The sequence below is a fragment of the Schistocerca serialis genome, chromosome 4, assembly GCF_023864345.2.
Source record: "Schistocerca serialis cubense isolate TAMUIC-IGC-003099 chromosome 4, iqSchSeri2.2, whole genome shotgun sequence".
NCBI lineage: Eukaryota > Metazoa > Arthropoda > Insecta > Orthoptera > Acrididae > Schistocerca > Schistocerca serialis.
In genome coordinates this window covers 89,032,413-89,050,814 of record NC_064641.1, presented here as the reverse complement: position 1 = coordinate 89,050,814, position 18,402 = coordinate 89,032,413, and positions in this window count along the sequence as shown.

Sequence of the window (18,402 nt, the reverse complement as noted above, 5' to 3'; positions counted from 1 at the left end):
AATCCTCGATTGGGAAAGAAAAAGAAAGCAACCGAATCGTGCTCTTTGAAATGAACCATCGTTGCATTCGTTATATGTAATACAATACAAGGAAATCAACTAAACCTTTACTCTCAATGTTACAGGAGCTGAACCACCCTCATGTCCAATACAGTTCCTGTGTTTCAATACTTCGACACTTCCCTTGGTATTTACATTATAGATACCTACGTATCATCCAGTGACTACAGCTATCCTATTACTACTGTTGTTAAGGTAGATCAGCACAACTATCCACAGCGACCTTACGTGGAATGAACACATAAAATAAATATTGGGAAAAGCAGACACCAGACTCATATTCACAGGAAGAATCTTAAGGAAATCCACGAAGGAACTGGCATGTAAGGCGTTTGTTCCACCCAATCTTGGTACCGTAAATCTGTCTGTGACCCCCACCAGGCAGGACTGATAGAAGAGATAGAGAAGATCCAACTAAAAGCTGTACGTTTCCTCATGGGATCGTTTACCTGCTACGAGAGCGTTTCTGTGCTGCTCTAAAACTGCATTTACAAGGGAGGCGTCGTGCATCGCGGGGATATTTACTATTCAAATTTCAAGAAAGCACTTTTCGGGAAGCGACGGACAACATGTTACTTACCCCCACATACTACTCGCGTAATGTCCACGAGGAGAAAATTCCAGAATTTAGAGGCAATACACAGGCTTAGCGACAATTATTCTTCCCTCTTGGTATTCTCGAGTGGAACAGGGTTGGAGAGCTCAGTTAGTGGTACGAAAAGTACCATCCATCACACACCATTAGGTGGCTTGAGAAGTATGACGCAGATTTAGACGAACATTTTTTTGATTGTTAACTGTCGTTCAGAAAGTTTTCTTTGAAGGAAACGAACCATAATACTCAATTTATACAAGCGCCAGCACACATACACAAACACACGCAAACAGACACACACGCACACACACACACGCACACACACACACACACACACACACACACACACACACACATACAAACATATGTTCAACCACAGGCACATACGCAAACGCAACAGGCCTTTCGGTATTTGTCTTTGATTTCACTACCAGTTTTTTCGGTTGACTATGTATTTATGTGATTAGGGCTAGATGACTAGGACGGGCGTTTAGGATTCCCTGAATACGGTCTCGATAGGTGCAACATTTCGCAGCTTTTAGTTTCAAAATTAACTTTACGGAATTAGTTACTGAAAGTAACAAGCAAAACATTTCCTCCTTCCATCAGTTCCACAGAAGTATCGTACTCGTATTTTACACCAGTACTTGATTACATAGAATGCCAGAACCCTGTGATTGACAGTGATTAACTCTGGTCAGTGCTGTCTCACACTTCACTCTGTCGACAAAAGATTAAAAACAATATCTAAAGGACGTCAAGCCAGTTGTCTGCAAATGTTGCTGTATTATACAGGTGATTAGTAAAATCAAAGAACGTCTTAAGTAGCCATGTTATGAAAACATAAAGAAAGAAATATGTCACTCAAAAAGTCTCAAGTATTCTCAAACATGTAAGAATGAGTTTAGTTGAGCAGAAAGAAGTTACACATTATTTTCAGAATCCACAGATAGTACAGAAATACACCAGTGAAAAAATTTCATACCTTATACACTTCATTAAGCTGCAGTTGTTGAGGAACACCTGCATAGCTGGTATGCCAGTTATTGAGGACTGCTCCTTGTTCAGTGTTGATGGTATTCAAGGAGTCAGGCCGAAGAAGAGAGACAAAGGGAGTACCAATAAAAGAACTGACAGGGAAGTTGACACTGGAACTCTGAATAGGGAGACAGTAACGAGCAATTGCATCCGTTTCGCTGGGAAGGGGAAATGCGGGTAGGGGAGTGGTGGGCGGGTATACGCTAACGCTGCTGCCAGGAAAGTTGTAGGATAGCTTACTGCAGAGGGACACGATGTCGGCACTGGTCCAAGGAAGTGAGGTAAGTGGGTTATTTCCAGGTACAGTAACTTGGATGGATTTGTCAGAGGGTTTAGTGCCAGTCATTTCAGTCAGTCGTGGATTGACTGGTTCAGAGTGTTGGGGTTTAACTGGTACGGCAGGTTTACTTTCTCCACTGTCGGCTGCCTTATCCTCGAGGCTGACAGCGAGGGATGTTTCGGCCGATGTTTCACACTCAACTTCAGCGTCGACAGGAAAGGCGACGGCTAGGACGAGCACTGCACTCAGGATCACCTGTGACAGAACGAGTCGACAAATTTCGTTACAGATTTTTGTATAATGTTTTGTTTCCAAAGTGAAAGCGACATTCATCATTTCATTGTCAAAACAATGGTTGATTTGGCTGTCAGCGGAACTACTATCTGTTACGTAGAGGTACAACTGACTTCATGTTAACTCAGTCTACGATGGAATGGGGTGTTGTTTAAGTGTTATGTTAGACTTTCAAGTCTTTTCATGCGTGAACAAATGCATAACACATGTACAGTGGTTTCCCAAAATGTATGCACAAGAATAATAATTTTGTCAAACGTGAACGTAAAATAATCTTAGTGGAAATTTATATAAGTTTCGAAGCCTAAATGCTTACATTTTATTGCCTATGACGACATAAAAGTAAAATATAAGCACGCTCTACATCTTATTTCCTTCTGTTTCCGAAGCACAGGTTGTCGGAATTTGTTTTGTCTGCTGTGTTTTTATTTTTATGCATACGTAGTTTTCACACTAATTATGCCAAAGAGGTGAAACGAACTAGCTTAAAATTCTTAGTTTTTTAATTTTTGGTTCATTTGTCTGTTATAGACTACTTCATATGTGTTTAATAAATTTTGTTTATGTTATGAAGAGATTATATCGGAAGAAAAATAATTTTAGGTCCATTACAATTGCAAATAAAGCTAGTATCTGCAAGTACATCTGGATACTTGACTATAATAACAAAAAACAATACAAATAATCTTTGTAAGCAACCAAATCGAAAGCGATGTGATGGTGGATATTGTATGAAACAAATAGAGAAATTTACAGTTACATATGATGACAATGCCTAAACCCGTACGAGTCTTCAGTAAAGGTGAAACTGAAAGCTTAAATATGTTGTTTAGAGTACCTAGATATTTCGTAGTTGAGTATACTGAGTTGGAGAAAACTTCTCAACTACGAGGACCTGCTCTGGCAAGTGTATCACGTTGTAGAGCATGGAACAAACTTATTAACAAAGGAAATGAATATCTGTATGAGTCTGCGATCATTGCGGACCTTTCGTGAACTTCTCAATTAGGCATATGTTTCAGTACTGACACAAACTCTTTGTCTGTATTTATAAGCCTTTTCGTGATTATACCTTTAAAAATATTTTTAACCTTACAATTTGTTATCTCTTATTAGCTTGTTGTTACGTTACAAAGGGCTAACTCTCTGTGTGTTCCTGTCATCTTAATCTGGTGATGGAAGTAGCCGAAGCGTCGCAATAAACAAAAACGTATTTTAGTAAGCGATCTAGACGTTCCTCTTCACCACCAAGTTAAAACTGAGCTGTAGCGTGTTCCTCAGTTCTTCACTCACCAGAGTCCTCATGTCTGCTGGTGTGGAATTCCTACACTGTGCTGCGTAGCCTCCTGTGATGGCTTAAATAGCTGCGGAGAAGGGGGAATCACTGTCCGGTGTGTTATCTCTCACGTCCCCCTACCCTGTTATCACATGCACAGTCAGATGTACGTCTCGTATCGTAGCATTAAGAATGTGCACGTACCGTTGATAATGCCTACCTCCATTCCACTTCCTCGTCCGACTGAAACCGACGTCCACGCATATCTTTCATCAGGTCGCAGAAGGTGCGAAAATCCTACGGTAAAAGATCCGGGCTGTACGGAGGATGTTGCATCGTTTCCCAACCAAATCAGTGAAGCATAGCCTTCACCCGACTAGCAGTGTGGGGGCGGGAGCTATCGTGCAAAGGGATGACTCCGTCCGACAGCGCTCCTGGGCATTTTGACTTTTTGGCACATCGCAGTATTTGGAAAGTGTTTTCATAGCGCTGCGCATACGTTGTGGCTGCACGCTCTAGAAACTCGACCAACAGAGGGCCCCTGCAGTCGAAGAAAAAGGTCATTATTACCTTACGAGAACTTGGGGGAACAGCGTTGCATTTCTTTCGCGGGGAAAGTGTGGTATGTCTCCACTGTTGGCTTTGCCGTTTGTATTCTAGCTGTTGGGATGCTGTCGGAAGGATTCATCCTGTTACACGCTAATGCCCGCCCCCACACTGCCAATCGGACGAAGGCTACGCTTCTGCGATTTGCTTGGGAGACCCTGAAACATCCTCTGTACAGCCAGGACCTTTCAGCGTGTGATTTTCACGTCTTTGGCGACCGAAAGAAAGATATGAATGGATGCTGGTTTCAGTCGGACGAAGAAGTGCAAGAGTTGGGGCCGTTGTGGATACCTCAGCGGCCGACAGAGTTCTACGAAACAGTGGTTGATACTCTCGTCTCCAGGTTGGGTAAATGACTTAACACGTGCTGGGACTACTTTTTAATGGAACTATTCCGTAGTTCATTGTGGTGAGTGTTTGGTTTTCATTTGACTGCCCCTCATAGTTATTTTAAGTCATTACGGTAGAGGTTGTTACTGTCAACATCACATGTAATGTGCTCTTCGTACAAGTTCAGTTTACTCTCAGTTTCAAAGCAGTTAAGTACAGATTGTTGTCTATGGAATCGAAACCAGAAATATCATATTTTAATCAAACTGAACACCGCTAGTATCTTATACATATATGTATATATCTACAAAAAGAGGTTATCATTTCCCCAACGGACACCAAGCTCGTATTTCTCAAGCATTCATACCTAATATTGGAAATTTAGGCGAACTTTCGAACGCGATATCAAATTTTGAATTTATTCTTGCTGCCATAACAATCTAAGCGGAATAGGAAGAAACGAAGGTGTCATACGTTAAGTTTCATTTAAATGATTTTGTTGGCTAAAAAGTTCTTTCCTATTCATTAGATTTAGATTCAAATGACATTGTCCAACTTTAATGTGCCATCTTTGTGACACCTGTAGTAGGAAGAAGTTATTCGAAGTACAAAGCTTTGTTGGCTGACAATAGGAGCTCTTTTTAATTTGAAGATATGCTCAGGGTCTTGAGTGTATATTGCAAGTCAGAGCTTGTAAATTTAATTGAAAATGAGGATGTGAAAGAAAAATTTGTTCTGTTAATAAAACGCGTGATATAATATCAAATTTCGTAGTATACCTTGCTTCTCATTTTTGTTCATATCGCGATCATTTTAGGTCACAAAAATCATAACCCTACTGATCAACACTAATAACACGTACGGTAACGTAACATGTACTGAATAACCTCACTCAGGAACAGTGCTATCTGTCACCAGATATTGTGAATCAGTACCTACGATTGATGAAATAACCAACACCATGGTTACATGAAACATAAATAGAACACGGAAAATGTGATCACTTACTTTAAATATTCTACGTCACTATGCATTGTCAATATTTCGAAGTTACTTTCTTATTTTGCCCCGTATTCTGTGATCATCAGAGAGTGCATTTAGAACCGCTGCATTGTAACACGAATTTTAGTAGTTGTCAATGCTTCTCGCAGCTGAATCAATTGACTTCCATTTTAAATTTAAAATGAATATTATGTGCTGGATGTTTTCATCGTACTATGTAATACAGGTACATGCCTGCTGACTCAGATAATGCATTCTATTATATTGATAATTTTTGTTTATGGATCGTCTGACAGCAACTGAATAAAACACAATATTAATGCCATACGCGTTTCGCCTTTATTTTCTGCAAGGAATCGTCAGTGGCAGGGCGTTCATAAGAGGGAGAACAACACGAAAAATGCAACAGGAGCATAAAATGTAAGAAACTGTCCACGCAACCTGCCACTGATGATGCCTTGCAGAAAATAAAGACGAAACGCGTATGGCACTAAAATTGTGTTTTATTCAGTTGCTGTCAGACGGTCCATAAGTAAAAATTATCAATACACCGTAATATTACACGCAAAATGAGGAAGACAGGACTACAAAAGTTGAAGATGTCAATGCATTCCCTCTTCGCGCGTATGAATTCCGTCATTACAACATTGTGTGTGAATGCTTCGTTACACATATCCATTATACTTATTCAGTTAATGATAATTGCTGACTAAATATTAAAATACTTTTATCTTCAGAAAAGAAAATTAAAATTGCAGAAGTAAATGAAGTTTGGGGGCATTGTGAGTGCTTTAAATATATTTACTGTACTATAACTACGATTTGCAAAAGCCCGATTTAAGCATCCATAGTGCATAGTAAAGAAGAGATGTAAAAGTGAATAAGTGTAGAACTGGTTATGCAACACAGTGGAGCTAGATTCTTATCGTGGACACGTGCACGCTCTTAACGCTACGATGCTAGAGAGGACTAGCGTTGGTTATCAGATCATGTCCGCTGCCGCAGCAGGTGCACACCTGTCTGTATATATGATAGCAGGGTAGGAGAACGTGAGAGATAACATACCGGGCAGTACATACCCTTTCTCTGCGGCTATTTAAACCCTCGCGTAAGGTGACATAGGATAGGGCTGGTACCTCTCGCCAGCAGAGTGAGTGAGAACCGAGGAACATGTTTCTTCTCGGGATTTTAGGATGATTCTCAACAATGTGTAGCTCTTACCAGAGCAAGCTGTCGTAGCTCAGGAGTTTTTACAAGCTCGGTTTTCCTATCGAAGGATTATTTAGCTGATTTACACAGCGTATTTGAACTTTCGATTTCATTTTCTCACAACACTCAAATGTCTTCCAGTATTGGAAACAAGATTTTTCTCTTCGATTCATACATCACATTCTGTTCAAATGGCTCTAAGCACTATGGGAGTTTACATCTGAGGTCATCAGTCCCCTAGACTTAGAACTACTTAAACGTAACTAACCTAAGGACAGCACACACATTCATGCCCGAGGCAGGATTCGAACCTGCGACCGTAGCGGTCGCGTGGTTCCAGACTGTAGCGCCTAGAACCGCTCACCCACAAGGGGCGGCCGAGTGCATTAAAAGACACAGTCAACTTCGTTCGAACCCCTCTTCTTCCCAGGGCGGCTAGCCGTAACTAGTTGTCACAGATATGTTCCTCTGGTTTTATAAGTAATCAAAAGCTAAGGGTGCTTGCGAAAACAGTATTTTCGTTGTTTAGCGAAGTGTGGATCCTGTTAACGCACAGTGTGAAAGACAGCATATTTTCCATCAAGATAATAATAGAAATGGAGGAGACCTGTTACTTTTTTCTGGATTATGTAACATATATAAATCTTGCTGGATCTTACATGGACATTTTCTTGTAACCTACCTTTCCCATTTCTTTTAATCAGATATTGACCAAAAACGGTTGATAAAACTGATAACATTGTGAACTACAAAAAGGAGGTATTGAAATTAGTATAAGAGTTGCACATGTACAGAAATCTAATTACCAAAGAAGAAGAAATATGAAAATGACAAACTAACAGAGACGTAATTGTCTGTGGTTAGAGATGGTAAATCGTAGTGTCCAGATAGTTTCAGTGAAGGCCATGGAAAATTCTCCCAGTATCAAAGAATGTTCAAAAGGTTGTCGGTATAATCAGTTGAATCCATAAAGTCTGTAAATGAGTCTGCCATCATGTTATCGTACTTTATTTGAAAAGATCCGTGTTGATCACGTAAACTGTAGATTTCATAATTACCGGTTTCGCCATTGCTTCGCAAATCCGTTACAATTAGAAAACCGATGGATTAACTATCGAAGTTACATTAGCTGAAGCAAAATTTAAAACAGGCAAAGAAATACATAAAAAACAAAAATGAGATATGATTATCAGCCACGCGTACGAGCCATACATAAAATAAAAGTATGTTGGTGTAGGTATCAACGTCAAAATCTAAATATCTGGGTACATACTATGTGCTGATGATGGCCTGGATCCGTCCAGTATTTATACATTTAATTGGGACCCAGTTTGGGGCACTAATTAAAGTTTGTGTGGCCAACATGTATCGTAAATTCAGTAGTTAAAATGCAATGTGCATAGTCATAAATATAATTATTTCTTATGACAAAATGAGAGTCTTACAGTAAAACACCGACTTAAATAAAATATCTGAAAAGCAAACCAATACTGAAACACACATGAAACGTGTAAAGATTAATAGTAGAAAGCTGCTAGCTTGGCAGCGTAAATAACAGATAACTGTATGAAAGCCGTCCACAGCTCGTGGTCTAGCGGTAGCGTTCTCACTTCCCGGGTTCGATTCCCGGCGGGTCAGGGATTTTCTCTGCCTCGAGATGACTGGTGTTGTGTGTCTATCATCATCATTTCATCATCATTGACTCGCAAGTCGCCGAAGTGGCGTCAGCTAAAAAGGACTTACAAAACGGCGGCCGAACAATCCGACATGGGGTCTCCCGGCCAGCCACGCCATACGATCATTTCATTTCATTTTTTGTGTAAAAGCCAGGATAAACTTAGCCATATGTGTAAGATAATTATCAAAACAGTGACCCTTAATTAAAATCTCGACTGTAAAAGACAGTCGAATAGGAATGCCAGTGGCGCAACCATGAGGCTTCTCTGTAGGAAGTTTTTGTTTTCCTGTGGGGGAGCTGACAGAATAAGGCCTAGTCTCCCCAAAGCTGGTGGCCGGCGCACACCACCGCACACCAAGCTGCTGAAGCGATCGATTCTGCTTAAACTAGTAGGTTTCTGGAACTATCAGAATAAGTATCCAAGTTCAACTCAATCTGTTCATTCAGCAGTAATTAGGTTTGCCTCTTTCTATGTACGTAAATCCCCATTTCTTCCTGTAAGTTCAGTAACTGTTCTTTTGGCGCCTTATATTATCTTCTAAATTCCCTTCTACCAGCTTTTTTTTTTCATGCACAGTGTACGTAATATGTCTATTCTGTAAAATGCGTCCGGAATTTTCTTCTTGTCTGACAATATAAAACTTTTCACAGACTTGGCAGTTCATCTTGTAGACACTCAATTCTAAATATTGATTTCTATTGCTGCCAACTTTGTTACATGGCATAGAACCACCTGTCCTTTAGTTTGAAATAAGATGTTTACTTTTGTTTTTCTTAAGGCTTGTGCAACTCTGCGTGAAACTGCACCATTGTATTACATAGGGACAAGAAACGTCAAGTCCACTGTATCTGTTGTCTCCATCTTGCTAAGAATTTTTCGTTTTAGTTTGCTATAAAGGTTCGTTACATCACGATCCCTATACCCGTTTGTCCTGGCTATTTTTTTAACGCATTTAATTCTTCCCCTTTATTGTTATGGGAGAATGTTAGATTTAACATCCTGATGATCACGGCTCTGAAGTACGCCCGTTTAATCTTCTAAGCATGACAGGATTTCGCATTTATAATCGTGTCAGTAGCGTCGTCTTCCTAGATATGCTAATCTTATACCTTCTGTCACTTCTAGTTAACCTAAGATCCAAAAATATCAGTACTTCCTTCTTCTCTCAGTACCACTGTGAAATTAAATTTTTCGTGCACCCTACCCATTCATTCTGCTACCTCACGTATTTCATTTTCATTACCTTTGTACAGTAGTATGATGTCGTCTACATAACGGCATCTTTCTCCGTTTGCTCTTCGCCGCTCACTCTGTTCGTCTACAGCACACCCCCTCTCTCAGTATCCATTTCCTTCTCCCTCCTCTCTCTGTTCATCTCCTTCCCCCTCATCTTTCTGTCCAGTTCCTTCTCTCGCTCTCCTCCCTCTGTCCATCCCCTCCTCCCCTCTCTGTCAATCTCCTCCTCCCCGTCTGTCTCTATCTCCTCCTTCCCTTTTCGCTTTCTGACCATCATATTCACTACCTACCTTCTCTGTCCATCTCCCTTTGTGCTCCGTTCTTCAGCCTGTTGATCTCCTCTTGAACCCTCTCTCTGTCCATCTCCTCCTACTTCTATCCCTGACCATTTCCTCCTTCCGTCTCTGTTCATCAACACCATGCCCCTCTCTCTCTACACATCTCTTCCTCTCGTATTCTCTCTGCCTATCTCCTCCTCTTCCCTATCTCGCTGTCTGTTTCTTTCTACCTCTCTGTCTATGCGCCTCCTCTGCACCATCCTCTCTCCATCCATCTCCTTCCGATCCCTCTTTGTTTGTCCATCTGTGTCTTAGTCCACACCATCCTCAGACTATCTGTCCATCTCCTTCACCGCATTTTCTCTATATCTGCTGCTCTTCACCTCTCTCAATAACCACCACCTTCTCCTCGCTCTCTATCTGCCCATCTCGCTTCCCTCATATCTCTTTCCGCTTCATCCTCACCCTTTCCTCAGTGTTCATCACCAGCCATCACCCCTCACTCTGCTCAGCCATGCCCCTCCGCAGATGTAACCACTGCAAGCGGTATGTGTACCGTATTTTGTTGAAAATGAGGCAGTGGTTTAGGAGGAGATGTTGAACATATACATGTACATGTATACCTCTAGTTATATACATACAAGAATAAAGATACTATTAAATTTTACTTAAGAATTAGTTCTGCTATTTATCACACCAATAATGTTCACAGTATGTGTACACAAGAGTTTCCTTATAGACTGATTGACGATCTATCTGTTTACTGCACCACAAAAGCGTTTGGCACACGAATTCTGCATCTTTTAAGGTTTTACTCCTACACGCTGCCAGGCAGTATTTGCCAGCCCAGCCGATATGCATTATGACTAAACACTTCGGGCAGACGGGACTTTGCGCTACCCGTCCATGGCAGAGTGCATGGAACCGCTAACGCAGTCTGCCCTAGAGTGAGGTAATAGTTTGTAACATGGGTACTTACATATTACCGAGAAAATCACACGTTTCGAATTTAAACGTTCCTGGCAACTAGTTCGGAAGCAAAGGAGGCCAGGAAAAGCAGACGGGACAAGTACATTGAAGCTGACTTACTCGTCCCCCTTCAGTAGGACTACGTTAGATGCGTAGCTACACTACTGGCCATTAAAATTGCTACACCAAGAAGAAATGCAGATGATAAACGGGTATTCATTGGACAAATATATTATACTAGAACTGGCATGTGGTTACATTTTCACGCAATTTGGGAGCATAGATCCTGAGAAATCAGTACCCAGAACAACCACCTCTGGCCGTAATAACGGCCTTCATACGCCTGGGCATTGAGTCAAACAGAGCTTGGATGGCGTGTACTGGTGCATCTGCCCATGCAGCTTCAACACGATACCACAGTTCATCAAGTGTAGTGACTGGCGTATTGTGACCAGCCAGTAGCTCGGCCACCATTGACCAGACGTTTTCAATTGGTGAGAGATCTGGAGAATGCGTTGGTCAGGGTAGCAGTCAAACATTTTCTGTATCCAGAAAGGTCCGTACAGGACCTGGAACATGCGGTCGTACATTATCCTGCTGAAATGTAGGGTTTCGCAGGGATCAAATGAAGGGAAGAGCCACAGGTCGTAACACATCTGAAATGTAACGTCCACTGTTCAAAGTGCCGTAAATGCGAACAAGAGGTGACCGAGACATGTAACCAATGACACCCCATTCCATCACGCCGGGTGACACGCCAGTATGGCGATGACGCATACAGGCTTCCAATGTGCGTTCACCGCGATGTCGCCAAACATGGATGTGACCATCATGATGTTGTAAACAGAACCTGGAGTCATCCGAAAAAATGACGTTTTGCCATTCGTGCACCCAGGTTCGTCATTGAGTGCACTATCGGAGGCGGTCCTGTCTGTGTTGCTACGTCAAGAGTAACCTCAGCCATGGTCTCCGAGCTGATAAGGTCCATGCTGCTGCAAACGTCGTCGAACTGTTCGTGTAGATGGTTGTCGTCTTGCAAACGTCCCCATCTGTTGACTCAGGGATCGAGACGTGGCTGCACGATCCGTTACAGCCATGCGGATAAGATGCCTGTCATCTCGACTGCTAGTGATACGAGGCCGTTGGGATGCAGCACGGCGTTCCGTATTGCCCTCCTGAACCCACCGACTCAATTTGCTGCTATCAGTTATTGGAACAGGAATGTCACGATACGATAAACCACAATCGCTATAGGCTACAATCCGACTTTTATCAAAGTCGGAAAAGTGATGGTACGCATTTCTCCTCCTTACACGAGGCAGTATGAGAAAGCGATTGGAAACTTTCCTCATGTCAGCACGTTGTAGGTGTCGCCACCGGCGCGAACCTTGTATGAATGCTCTGAAAAGCTAATCATTTGCATATCACAGCATCTTCATCATGTCGGTTAAATTTCGCGTCTGTAGCACGTCATCTTCGTGATGTAGCAATTTTAATGGCCAGTAGTGTGTCAGGGAATAAGTAATCGAGCTTAGGAGCTCGAAGGTCACGCCGCCATTCTGTCTGCATCTTGAAGAGTCGAGAGTGGTGGGCTTTTGAGTTTCAGAGAAAGCAAGACCAACCGCTGGTGATGGAAATCGCTAGGCAACCTGTCTGCTGATTAACTCATCGAGTTCCAGCACGAGCCTCGCCATACTTGTGCATGGCGGCTGCAGGAGCTGGGGAAGTTTCACCAATGTGGGGAGCTGGTATCTAGTTAATCAGTGCCCTGTGAGCGACTTCGGCCGAGGAACTGCAAACTGTCTACTATCCGGGTGGAGGAAACGTAACCTCGCGGCCTCCTAGCCACCTAGACGTCTTCAGGCACCGTCCCGGTCGGCGTAGGAGGCGACTAGGACGTCGCTGCCCGGCATCAGGACATCCAGCGCCGGCTAATGCACGCAGGCGCACGACATGGGGCAGCGAGTACACACAGGATGCTCGGCGGACACGACTCCGCAGGGCCTGGACAGCCGGCGCGCGACCATGCGCCTGGCGTCCCACGGACGCCGCGGTAACAGCCACAGCGACCCAAGACAGGCGTGCGTGGACCTGATCGACTCGGCAGCGCAATCCGCAGTCGTCTGTGTCCGCATGCACACACTTCTGCTCTGAGGCTGGCCGTAGTGGTGTGCGTACACAGGAAAAGAAATCCACTACTGTACAGCTGCACTGTTGATGACAGGCCGGCCGGAGTGTCCGTACGATTCTAGGCGCTTCAGTGTGGAACCGCGCGACCGCTACGGTCGAAGGTTCGAATCCTGCCTCGGGCATGGATGTGTGTGATGTCCTTAGGTTACTTACAAGGGAACCTCCCCATCGCACCCCCCTCAGATTCAGTTATAAGTTGACACAGTGGATAGGCGTTGAAAAACTGAACACAGATTGTTGTGGACTGGCAAGACAGCCAATCTACAATGACGGGTAGCCGAAAGGCACGCGATTAAGCTCACGCAGACTGGCGAGAGGTCTGGAACAGGTAAGGGAATTTATAGTAGCAAAGAACGTAAGTAACAACTGGAATACTTAACTTTAATTCATAATTGGTGAACATCGGTCTGACGGTACATGCATCACAAGATAAATAGCAATTGATAATGGCGCCTTGCTAGGTCGTAGCAAATGACGTAGCTGAAGGCTATGCTAACTATCGTCTCGGCAAATGAGAGCATAATTTGTCAGTGAACCATCGCTAGCAAAGTCGGCTGTACAACTGGGCGAGTGCTAGGAAGTCTCTCTAGACCTGCCGTGTGGCGGCGCTCGGTCTGCAATCACTGACAGTGGCGACACGCGGGTCCGACGTATACTAACGGACCGCGGCCGATTTAAAGGCTACCACCTAGCAAGTGTGGTGTCTGGCGGTGACACCACACAGGTCAATCGAGAAAACAGGAAGAAGTTGTGTGGAAGTATGACAAAAATAAGCACAATATACAAACTGAGTAGTCCAAGCGCAGGATATGCAACATCAAGTATAATCTGAGCTCAGGAGCGCCGTGGTCCCGTGGTAGCGTGAACACTTACGGAGCGTGAGGTCCTTGGTTCAAGTCTACCCTCCAGTAAAAATCTAATTTTTTGTTTTCAGACAATTATCAAAGTTCAGGCACTCACACATAATCAACTTCGCTCTCCAAAATTCCAGGACATGTTCAGATTTGCTTGGACATACGCAGGATTTGACGGTCTACACACGGAAAAAATTGAAAACGTTAAAAACGTATGTTTTGACAGAGCACAGGGAAAACTGCGCGACTGTGAAACTGTTGCATTCATTTGTTGCAGTTTATGTGACAAACTCTTATGTTTTCATCACTTTTTTGGGAGTGATTATCACATCCACAAGAAAACCTAAATCGGGCGAGGCAGAAGAATCTTTTTACCCATTCGCCAAGTGTACAAGTTATGTGGGTCGACAACATATTCCTGTCATGTGAAGCACATGCCGTCACTAGTGTCGTATAGAATATATCAGACGTGTTTTCCTGTGGAGGAATCGGTTGACCAATGGCCTTGCGATCAAATGTTTTCGGTTCCCCTTGGAGAGGCACGTCCTTTCGTCTACTAATCGCACGGTTTTGCGGTGCGGTCGCAAAACACACACACTAAACTTATTACAGTGAACAGAGACGTCAATGAACGAACGGACAGATCAAAACTTTGCGAAAATAGAGAAATTAAAACATTAACTCGAGGGAAGGCCTGAACCAAGGACCTCTCGTTCGGCAGGTGTTCACGCTAACCACGGGACCACGGTGCTAATGACCTAAAACTTCCCTTGATGTTCCCTATCTTGCGCATGCACTACCCAATTTGTATATTTTGCTTATTTTTTTCATAGTTCCACACAACTTCTTCCTTTTTTCTCGATTGATCTGTGTTCAGTTTTTCAAGGACTATCCACTGAGCCAACTTATAACTAAATCTGAGGTGGGTGCGATGGGGAGGTTCCCTTGTTAGGTTTAAGTAGTTCTAAGTTCCAGGCGACTGATGACCTCCGCTGTTAAGTCCCATAGTGCTCAGAGCCATTTGTCGATGACAAACAGCTGGAGGCACCGTCTGGCGTAAAATATCTAGGCGTAACTGTCCACAGGGATCTTAAGTGAAATGCCTACTTGAAACGGATAGTGCGAAAATCAGACACTAAACATAGATTGATCGGAAAAATCTTAAGGAAATGTAACTCATCCGCGAAAGAAGTGCCTAATAACGCGCTTGTTCGGCCGATTCTTACTGCTTCAAACGGTTCAAATGGCTCTGAGTACTATGGGACTTAACATCTGAGGTCATCTGGCCCCTAGATTTAGAACTACTTAAACCTAACTAACCTAAGGCATCACACACATCCACGCCGGATCAGGATTTGAACCTGCGACTGTATCAGCAGTGTGGTTTCCGCACTGAAGCGCCTAGAACCGCTCGGCCACTAAGGCCGGCTGAATCATATTGTTCATCTATCTGGGATCCCTGTCAGGTAGTACTGATAGAGGAGGTAGAGAAGATCCAACGAAGACCGGCACGTTTCGTCACGGGATCGTAAAGCTGGCGAGAGTCCATCACGGAGATGGTAAACAAACTCCACTGGCAGACGTTACAAGACAGGCCTTGTACGTCACGGAGAGATTTACTACTGAAATTTCGGGACAGAACGTTTCAGGAGGAGTCAGACAACGTATTATTTTAGCCCACATACATCACGCATATTGACCACGAGGAGATAATTTGTAGAAATTGCAGCCAGTACAGAGGCTTACCAACAATCATTCTTCCCACTCACTAATCGCGAGTTTGAAAGGATCAGATCGCGGTACCGAAAGTACCGTTCGCAACACACAATTAGGTGGCTTGCGGAAATTGATGTAGATGTAGATGTAGATGTAGATGTATAAGCCTGCGTGAATAAACGTCTGTCAGCACTGCCACTGATTCACTGCACGCCCCGACGTATATTTACCGCTCACTCAGCATTGCTCTCGCATCCTGACGGGTATCGACCTGGAATTTGCCGTGCCTCTGTACTTCTTCATCACCATGTATGTGTCTAAGTCAGACCGATATACAGGGCGGTGCATTGATCGTGACTTGGCCAAATATCTCCCGAAATAAGCATCAAACGAAAAAACTACAAAGAATGAAACTTGTCTAGCTTGAAGGGGGAAACCAGATGCCGCTATAGTTCGCCCGCTAGAGGGCGCTGCCATAGGTCAAACGGATATCAACTGCGTTTTTCTAAACACGAAGCCACATTTTTATTATAGATTAGTCTAGTACGTAAAGAAATATGAATGATTTATTTGGACCACTTTTTTCGCTTTGTGATAGATGGCGCTGTAATAGTCACAAACATATGGCTCACAAATTTAGACGTACAGTTGGCAACAGGTAGGTTTTTTAAATTAAAATGCAGAACGTAGGTACGTTTGAACATTTTATTTCGGTTGTTCCAATGTGATACATGTACCTTTGTGAACTTACCATTTCTGAGAACGCACGCTGTTACAGCGTGATTACCCATAAATACCACATTAATGCAACAAATGCTCAAAATGATGTCCGTCAACCTCAATGCATTTGGCAACACGTGTAACGACATTCCTCTCAACAGCGAGTAGTTCGCCTTCCGTAATGTTCCCACATGCATTGACAATGCGCTGACGCATGTTGTCAGGCGTTGTCGGTGGATCACGATAGCAAATATCCTTCAACTTTCCCCACAGAAAGATATCCGAGGACGTCAGATCCGGTGAACGTACGGACCATGGTATGGTGCTTCGACGACCAATCCACCCGACACGAAATATGCTATTCAATACCGCTTCAACCGCACGTGAGCTATGTGCCGGACATCCATCATGTTGGAGGTACATCGCCATTCTGTCATGTATGAAACATCTTGTAGTAGCATCGGTAGAACATTACGTAGGAAATCAGCATACATTGCACCATTTAGATTGCCATCGATAAAATGGGGGCTAATTATCCTTCCTCCCATAATGACGCACCAGACATTAACCGGCCAAGGTCGCTGATGTTCCACTTGTCGCAGCCATCGTGGATTTTCCGTTGCCCAATAGTGCATAGTATGCCGGTTTACCTTACCGCTGTTGGTGAATGACGCTTCGTCGCTGAATTGAACGCGTGCAAAAAATCTGTCATCGTCCCGTAAATTATCTTGACCCCAGTGGCAGAATTGTGCACGACGTTCAAAGTCATCGCCATGCGATTCCCGTTGCATAGAAATATGGTACAGGTGCTATCGATGTTGATGTAGCATTGTCAACCCCTACGTTTTTGAGATTCCTCATTCTCGAGCAGTTTGTCTGCTATTGATATCCGGCGAACGATCCGGAGACTTGGGTGATGTCCAGGATGCCGAGCAGCATACATGGCACACGCCTGTTGGGCATTTTGATCACAATAGCCATACATCAACAAGAAATCGACCTTCTCCGCAATTGGTAAACGGTCCATTTTAACACGGGTAATGTATCACGAAGCAAATACCGTTCACACTGTCGGAATGTTACGTCATACCACGTACTTACACGTTTGTGACTACTACAGCGCCATCTGTCACAAAGCGAAAAAAGTGGTCCAACTAGAATATTCATATTTCTATACGTACTACACGAATATGTAATAAAAACGGGGGTTCCTATTTAAAGAATAGCAGTTGATATCCGTTTGACCTATGGCAGCGCCATCTAGCGAGCCAACCATAACGCCATCTGGTTTCCCCCTTCAAGCTAGAGAAGTTTCGTTCTTTGTAGTTTTTTCGTTTGACGCTTATTTCGTGAGATATTTGCCATGTCACGATCAATGGACCACCCTGTATAATAACCTTATTTACTGACGCTTAGTTATCAAAAGTGTCCAGACACCTGTTAGCGGCCATTAATATGGTGTGTGTCTTCCTTTCGCCTGTATGGCGGCTTGAATTCTGCCGTAGACACTTCCAATGAGATATCTGAATGTTCGTTGAGGAATGACAATATTATTGGGCACAAGGCATCTTTATGCATCTGTTGCTTAACGAGGGGGTCCATTTTAATCTGAAATAAACAGTAGTCGCCTGCAAACGATTCCTCAACTGTATGCAGCACACTACGGTGTAGAACGTGTTTGTATCTTTCCACATTTATAATATTCTTAAGCTCAATAAGGTGACCACACCCTAACCGAGCAAAACACCGTATACCGTAACATCACATTCTTTATACTTCACTTCTGGCACGACTCACTATGGCAGGTAATGTTCTCTTGGCATTCGCCAAACTTGAAGCCTTTCATCGTATTGCGACGGCATATAGCGGAATTCGTCCAAAGGCCGATGGCGCTGCAGTTTACACCAGCTCTACCGTCGCTTAATACTGACTACAGGAAGATTTCAAACACTATCTCTTGTTATTGCTGTCTCTATGCGCACAATCGTTACTGTTGCTGGACTGCTGGTAGCACTTTGGATCTCACCATTAATTCCTCGTGCTTATTTCGTGCCATTATTTACTGTCATC